At 47.3% G+C, this 8,481-nt stretch overlaps 1 long non-coding RNA gene across 2 annotated transcripts; it reads right to left on the reverse strand.

Annotated features, from left to right (window-relative positions):
• Positions 1-2,973: 2,973 nt before the first annotated feature.
• On the reverse strand, positions 2,974-8,020 carry LOC116683906 (uncharacterized). Of its 2 annotated transcripts, none has more exons than XR_004330723.1 (3): positions 7,945-8,020; positions 3,903-4,292; positions 2,974-3,728 (listed from the first exon to the last, which is right to left on the reverse strand). It is a non-coding gene; the product is annotated as an uncharacterized LOC116683906 (long non-coding RNA). The 2 variants fall into 2 exon arrangements; XR_004330724.1 differs by lacking the exon at positions 7,945-8,020 and adding an exon at positions 4,672-4,765.
• Between the last annotated feature and the right edge of the window lie 461 nt (positions 8,021-8,481).

Consider the following 8,481-nt stretch of genomic DNA (forward strand, 5'->3'; position numbering starts at 1 on the left):
AAATTAGGCCAAGATAAATTGATATATCTCAGTACTTTATTTAAATTCAGAGGTCCCAATGTGTTAATGCTGTAACTGGGAAACATGTTGAATTGTAAATTATATTTAGATGATGTAATGCTTGAGAATATGTTAATTCTGACTCCATCGACAGTGCGACAAACACGTAAAACCCATTTAAATAATAAATTACATCATGTGTACATTATTAAACACTATTAATTTGCATTCATGCATTCATCACAGGGGAAAGCAAAAACACATCAAAAATGACGAAAACAACAATAAAGTAGTACTTAATTTTCATTGTGTTAAATGACTTGCAAACGACCCAAACACGACGTGAAAACGACTTATTAAACAATTAAGTACTGTAATTTCGAGCCATGTGTTGACTGCCATCCTGCCAAGCCAAAAACTTGAATAAAACTTACAGGAACCTGCAAAACCACTTTGTATCTTACTTTTCTGAAATAACTTCGACAAAAAACAACTGTAACATCACAAAACCAGTGCCTGTTAGTTAAAAAAAACGTAATTTGGGGTGTTTAATACCTCAAATATCAAGCTCTCCTCTGCAAAACGCTGCCGCTGCTCTCTCGCTGGTCCCTCTCATCCACGCGCACCTCTCATCCACGTGCACGAGCCCTCCCTCCAGAGTCTGCTGAAACTCCCGGGAAAAATGACGCACGCACGTGTTAAATGGTCTGCTATGAGATTTGTTCAACTCCTCAGCACAGTGGAAAGCAAAAACGCATCAAAAATGACGCATAAAACATTAAAGTACGTCTCAACTTTCATCAATGTATTAAATGACTTGCAAACGACCCAAACACGACGTGAAAACGACTTATTAAACAATTAAGTACTGTAATTTCGAGCCATGTGTTGACTGCCATCCTGCCAAGCCAAAAACTTGAATAAAACTTACAGGAACCTGCAAAACCACTTTGTATCTTACTTTTCTGAAATAACTTCGACAAAAAACAACTAACATCACAAAACCAGTGCCTGTTAGTTAAAAAAACACGTAATTTGGTTAGTTAATTACCTCAAAAATCAAGCTCTCCTCTGCTGCAAACTCCTCTCGCTCTCTGCAGACTAATGTCTCCGTCTGATACACCTGCACGGCCCCTCCCACGTGCAACTATTGGCTGCAGGGGCGAACACTGAATTTTGAGGGGTGGGGGCTGGTGCCCTTAAAAATAAATACTAAATAATCTTTTCTTTGAAATTTTAGCCACAAATTAAATGTGTTGAGACAACTCTGACTACTTTACAAGTTTATTAAACCACATTATGCAGGGGGCCCCTAAGGCCCACTTTCATATATGCAGGTGTGAATCCTTCAATGCTAGGAACGGTAATTTGAGTTATAATCATCTTCAAACTCGACTGGGAGATTCACAGAGGCTCTACCATGAGGGAAATTTAACTCTCAGCAATCTAGACCCTCGGCAAAGCCAGTTCTTTACAGGGGCCACGTAGGGCCCTGAAAACACCACAGCTCAATCCAGGGTGTCGCGCAAATCGGGCATGCTAATTTTGAAGCTTTAAATCCATTCAAAGCTCTTTAATTGCCCTAATAAACTATAAAAGGTCATTAAGGCCTCACTGAAGCCTGTTGCTCAGGTGGCTTTGACTGCCAGATTGAGGCCTGTTTGGCCAAATTTGGTCGTATCGACTCGCCGTTGCTTTCGCCGCGCAGCTGCGGTCTTGCCGGACGCTCTGACACCTGACTTGTGCCCGTAGCCCGACAGGAAGGGCCACAATTTCACTGCAAATATGAGGGGGGCGCTGGATACAGGTGAAGGCCCAACATTGTATGTATTTCAATTAGAGGACCCGGTTTGCAGGTGCGGGAGCCTTCAATAAAAGGAACAGTCATTTGAGCTACAATGAGCTTCAAACTCGACTGGGAGACTCACAGAGGCTGTACCATGATGGAAATTCAACTCCCAGATTTCTAGACCCCCGGCAAAGCCAGTTCTTTACAGGGGCCACGTAGGGCCCCGAAAACGGGGCAGCTCAATCCAGGGTGTCGCCCAGATCTGGCATGCTAATTTTGAAGCTGTAAATCCATTTAAAGCTCTTTAATTGCCCTATTAAACAATAAAGGTCATACACCCTCCAGCACCCCCTTGCTCCCTTCCAAGGCCCAGTAAGTGGCTCTGTTGCTGGCCTTTGACCTCCCGGGTTGTAAGGCCTTCACTATAAGGCCCAGTAGGATGCACTCAGGCTGTGTCAACTCCCTCCAGCACCCTCACACTCCCTCCACAGGCCCAGCAACTGGCTCTGAGTCTGACCTCTGACCTCCAGGGCTCTCAGCCTGCTCCATAAGGCCCAAAAAGATGCAAATGGGTGCACACTGGCTAAAACAACCCTCTCCTGGCCCTAACCGTAACCCGCACAGACTTGTGCTCGGCACCACTGGAAAGCCAGTAAGTGCTTTTGGGGGGGTAGGTCTAGCTGCCATAGCTCTGGCACCTTCCTGTCAAACGTTATAAGCCGAACAAAAACGGCAGCGCCTGATCTCCTGTTAACCCGGCCCGTTGACACGGAGAGCAGCGTGTTGCCGCCCCCTCGTGGCCAAGTTGTGTAAGTTGTGTGCCAGCTTGACCTCTGACGCTCTCCACCTGAGCGGGCTGCTCGAGCCTCACTGGGATGGACAGGAGGACAGCTTTGATTCACCACGTATCCACTATTCCCACAGCCAACAATGGGACTGAAGCAGGGAGGAGGGAACATTAAAAACTAATAAAATGTTGAATATGTTTGAATTCAGTACGGCCTAATCTTGTCTCTGTATTCAAAGTAGACGTGGCTTATTACTCTTAGCACTGGGGCTTCATTAGTGCTGAACATATGACAATATATAAAACCAGACGAGAAATGAGTGCGTCCTAAGAAATGATGAAAATGTGTTTTTTCAGCAACAGCTTTATTGAATAAAACACATTCAAATAGAGCTACACACCAATGCAAACACATACTTTTCTCAAAATAAGTGTCTACAGACAAGAACATGACTTTGACCTAATAATAACAACAACAATACTAACAATCATTATTATAGGCATTACCTATGCAGAGGGGGATCAGATCTGTGATGTGGGTGGAGAGCTACAGACCTAAGCAAGCTGTGCTTGCCTCCGACTTCAGCTCAGCTTTGAAAAGCCTTCCGTAGACTCTGAGTCTAGACAGGACCTAGCGCAGCAATCCCACTAGCTATCAGTCTGACTGCGTTCATGTGGGCACATTAAAACATTCACAAAGACAGTTACAGAACAAAGCTCGTCAGTGCAATGCTCAGTTTCCAGGGACTGAGGACAACGGGAGGAAAAATCGCAACTCCAAGCATCCAGCATGCAATAACAACTATTATATACCATTATATAAACTATTATGTTATAACATATTGCATTATACACTTACTTTCTTACATTTAACATTTACTTTGGTCATTCAGTGTCACTCTAATTCAAATAAAACGTGCATCTTTTTTCAGTTGAACAGTTTCTTTAGCCTGCACTTGGTAAGCTGGCAAACCATAAGATCCTTCACTTTCGTCTGACAGACCCTTCTCTTCCACTTTCACCGACAGATCCAACGCCTCCAACAGACCCATATCTTCTTCCAACAGACCGCTCTTCCTGGGGCTGGCCAAAGTCCTCCAATTTGGTGGGTGGCGGTGGCAGGGACGGGATGAGGGCAGCTTGATTCTGCAACTTATACAAATAGAACAATGATGATAAGTAATAGCAATAGCCATTGTTATTGTGGCAATAGTAATTTGAAAAGCTTCATTTGCACAGCGCCTTTATAAAAAAAAACAGACAGTGCTTGGGAAAAAGCAACCACCAAAAAGAAACAAAGAACCACATGAACATATCAAAACAAACCTTGTAGGGGACAGTCTGACGCAGCCTCCAAATCCTCATTCTTCACTTTGTCCAGGGTGAGTTTCCCCGGGATCAGCAGCTGCTGCAGTCTGGCCTGCGGCAAGGCCCATTTGGTGGCAAAGATTTTGAAGATGCACATGGTCTACGTAGGCTCCATTCTGGATAAAGGCCACGCAGGACATGAAGGTCAGCGTGTTGAGGAGCAAACCTCCCTCCATCTCCTTTGGGAGCCTCTGCAAGGATGTCGCCATCCTGGGCCTGCCGTGCTATGTGTACACCTCCAGCTCAGGAGAGCTTTGGTGTTGTCTGAGGCCACGGGGGTGAAGTCTGCGTCCGGTGCGGGGCAGAGAATTGGCGAGGCGCCGGGCCGACATCGTCTCAATCTGCCACCTTTCTCCCCAAGAAGAAAAGAAGAACGTTAAATTCATCGACAAATAGGAGAGAATTTAATGATGTAGTCCAAACGCATTTATTTAAAAGTACTTTACCAGTTTATTACAATTGCAGGAGGCCCACCTTCATATTTATTTCAATGCAAAGAGACCCGGGTTGCAGGTGTGGAACTCTTTAATGCTAGAAAGTGTCATTTTGCGCTCCAATCAGCTTCAAACTTAACCAGATGACTAACGCTAAATCAGGCGAGTACCACCCATGTGTAGAGTGAAGAAACGGATGACGGACTCCACCCCATAGTTGGAAAAGATCAAGGTTTTTTTCAACCATTTAACAAGGAAAATGAAAAGGTGCGAATGAACTGAAAATGACTCACTTTTGGTTCTCTGGGTCTGTCTGAAGGAGCCCCTCTTCCTCCTCTCTCCTCCTCCTCCTCCTCCTCCTCCTGTTCCCCTAGTACGGCGTCGGCGTCTTTTTCCCCTCCTCCTGCTCCTCCTCCTCCTCCTAACAACAGGTGAAACACAGAGCAAGTTACACAATGTAACTTGTGTGTGTGTGTGTGTGTGTGTGTGTGTGTGCGCGCGCGCGTGCGTGCTTAGACTTGGACTTCTTTGTATTGAAATTTCCAGCAGCACTTTTAGCAAGAGAAAAAGAAATGAAAAAATAGAAAAAAGACAGTATAAAGACAACAAAATAACAATAATAACAAATATAAGAACATTTGTCAAATAAACAAAGAAAAGACCATCAACTATCATTAAAGTGTCAGTGTTGAGTCCAGTACTGAAGTGATAAAGTGACCAGGTGTGAATTGAAGTCCAGGTGTGCATGTATGTATGTCTGTGTGTGTACTGTGTGTATGTCTACTGTGTGTATGTATGTGTACTGTGTGTGTGTATGTGTACTGTGTGTGTGTGTATCTATGTATGTGTACTGTATGTTTGCATGTATGTATGTATGTATGTATGTATGTATGTATTTATTGTGTGTGTGTGTGTGTGTGTGTGTATGTATGTCTGTGTGTGTACTGTGTGTATGTCTACTGTGTGTATGTATGTGTACTGTGTGTGTGTATGTGTACTGTGTGTGTGTATGTGTGTATCTATGTATGTGTACTGTATGTTTGCATGTATGTATGTATGTATGTATGCATGCATGCATGCATGTATGGTGTGTGTGTGTGTGTGTGTGTGTGTGTGTGTGTGTGTGTGTGTGTGTCTCTCACTCACTCACACACACTCCCTCCCTAGGCCCAGTAACTGGCTCTGGGTCTGACCTTTGACCTCCATGGCTACAGGCCTCCACTCTAAGCCCCAATAACCAGGACTGAGGCTGGGATAACACCCTCCAGCACCCACATGCTCCCTGCTGAGGCCCAGTAACTGGCTCTGAGTCTGACCTCTGACCTCCAGGGCTCTCAGCCTGCTCCATAAGGCCCAAAAAGATGCAAATGGGTGCACACTGGCTAAAACAACCCTCTCCTGGCCCTAACCGTAACCCGCACAGACTTGTGCTCGGCACCACTGGAAAGCCAGTAAGTGCTTTTGGGGGGTGCGTCTAACTGCCTCGCCTCTGGCACCTTCACGTCAAAAGTTACAGGCCAGAGAAAAAGTGCCCCCGGGGTGCACTTCTGCTTCAACCCCTTATCCTAACCCTAACCCTGACCCTAACCCCTGACCCTAACCCCCCTGACCCTAACCCCCCTGACCCTAACCCCCCTGACCCTAACCCCCCTGACCCTAACCCCTGACCCTAACCCCCCTGACCCTAACCCCTGACCCTAACCCCCGACCCTAACCCCCGACCCTAACCCCCCTGACCCTAACCCCTGACCCTAACCCTCCGACCCTAACCCCTGACCCTAACCCCTGACCCTAACCCCTGACCCTAACCCCTAACCCTAACCCTAACCCCCCTGACCCTAACCCCTAACCCTAACCCCTGACCCTAACCCTCCGACCCTAACCCCTGACCCTAACCCCTGACCCTAACCCCTAACCCTAACCCCCTGACCCTAACCCCTGACCCTAACCCCTGACCCTAACCCCTGACCCTAACCCCTGACCCTAACCCCTGACCCTAACCCCCCTGACCCTAACCCCTAACCCTCTCCTCCTGCTCCTCCTCCTCCTCCTAACAACAGGTGAAACACATCAGGGAGAAAACACAGAGCAGAGAGTAGAACGAGACGTTTGAAACTGTCGTCTGAGCTCCAGTTAGCCTAAAAATCCAGAGGAATGTCAGACCCACATTTAAGCTATGAATTAGTTCTAAAGATGCAGAAATACACCTATGCCCATTGATCCATTAGATAACACCCTTACCCTGTCTGTGGGACAGCTTGTAGAGTACGTCCAGCTCCAGAGGGGCACCGGCAGCACATGGTCCTGGAAGAGCTTTTGCAGAGCAGACAGGTCCACTTTAAAAGAAAAGAAGAAAAAAAAAAAAAAAAAAACCTCTGTCGGGTCAAAGTCATAGGGGCAAAGCGTCAAGTCCCGGACATGCACCAGGTAAGAGAGCGCCCTGCTGGTAAGGGAAGCCTTGGAGTCTGGGTGGCTCAAGCCGCAAGTGACCAGCACTGCACTGCCCTGATGTTTGAAAGGATGGTTGCAATGGATGGGCGTACATCTGTAGGAAGGTTGTCCTGCCCGTCTTCGACAGCACGCTCGCAATGGCCTGGCCCACGTCCATACTCTCGGTGGGACGCAGGGTTGGTGGTGGGTTGCTTCTGGACAGTGGGGCGGGTCATGTCCTTCTCTGGCAGGTGGTTGAAGGGTCGGAAAAACTCTCAGTTACCTCATTTAGCAGTTCGGCCGCAAGTGTGCCATACAAGCTTGGATTTTTCAGGCTGAAGTCCGGCTCTGTCAGGCTGCTGGGGACGGCGTAGAGCGTCAGGACGTAGCCGCCTTCAACGTTTGATATTTTGTGGCCCAGGCAATTTCTAAGTGCCGCCACGCCTTCTGGGCTGCAGCGTGGCAACCACACGGGACAGGTTCAAATAGATCTCTGCAACCATGCCCCTCGTGTGACGCAACTGGATCATGACGCCGTCGACATCAAACGTATACCGGACGCAGTGGGGATTGGCGAGGCTGGTGCAGGGTGCGGTCCAGTGAAAGTCGGCATGAAGGAATTGGCCAAAGTCTCTGTGATTGCCGACCTCCCTCAGGAGAGCTTTGGTGTTGTCTGAGGCCACGGGGGTGAAGTCTGCGTCCGGTGCGGGGCAGAGAATTGGCGAGGCGCCGGGCCGACATCGTCTCAATCTGCCACCTTTCTCCCCAAGAAGAAAAGAAGAACGTTAAATTCATCGACAAATAGGAGAGAATTTAATGATGTAGTCCAAACGCATTTATTTAAAAGTACTTTACCAGTTTATTACAATTGCAGGAGGCCCACCTTCATATTTATTTCAATGCAAAGAGACCCGGGTTGCAGGTGTGGAACTCTTTAATGCTAGAAAGTGTCATTTTGCGCTCCAATCAGCTTCAAACTTAACCAGATGACTAACGCTAAATCAGGCGAGTACCACCCATGTGTAGAGTGAAGAAACGGATGACGGACTCCACCCCATAGTTGGAAAAGATCAAGGTTTTTTTCAACCATTTAACAAGGAAAATGAAAAGGTGCGAATGAACTGAAAATGACTCACTTTTGGTTCTCTGGGTCTGTCTGAAGGAGCCCCTCTTCCTCCTCTCTCCTCCTCCTCCTCCTCCTCCTCCTCCTCCTCCTCCTGTTCCCCTAGTACGGCGTCGGCGTCTTTTTCCCCTCCTCCTGCTCCTCCTCCTCCTCCTAACAACAGGTGAAACACATCAGGGAGAAAACACAGAGCAGAGAGTAGAACGAGACGTTTGAAACTGTCGTCTGAGCTCCAGTTAGCCTAAAAATCCAGAGGAATTTCAGACCCACATTTAAGCCAAGAATTAGTTCTGATGATGCAGAAATACACCGATGCCCATGGATCAATTGGATAACACCCTTACCGTCTGTGGGACAGCTTGTAGAGTACGTCCAGCTCAGTTCTGGGCCCAGTCTGGGCCTGTGGCTTGGAGCCTCCTCGCCCTCCATCCTCTCCTGACCTGCTCTCTGCACATGGAAACAAACAGCACAACAGAACGTTGTTGTTGTTGTTGTTGTTTTTTGATCTATGGATTGACTGGCTCACATCAAATTAGGCCAAGTTAAATTG

The sequence above is a fragment of the Etheostoma spectabile genome, unplaced genomic scaffold (assembly GCF_008692095.1).
Source record: "Etheostoma spectabile isolate EspeVRDwgs_2016 unplaced genomic scaffold, UIUC_Espe_1.0 scaffold00019149, whole genome shotgun sequence".
Taxonomy (NCBI): Eukaryota; Metazoa; Chordata; class Actinopteri; order Perciformes; family Percidae; genus Etheostoma; species Etheostoma spectabile.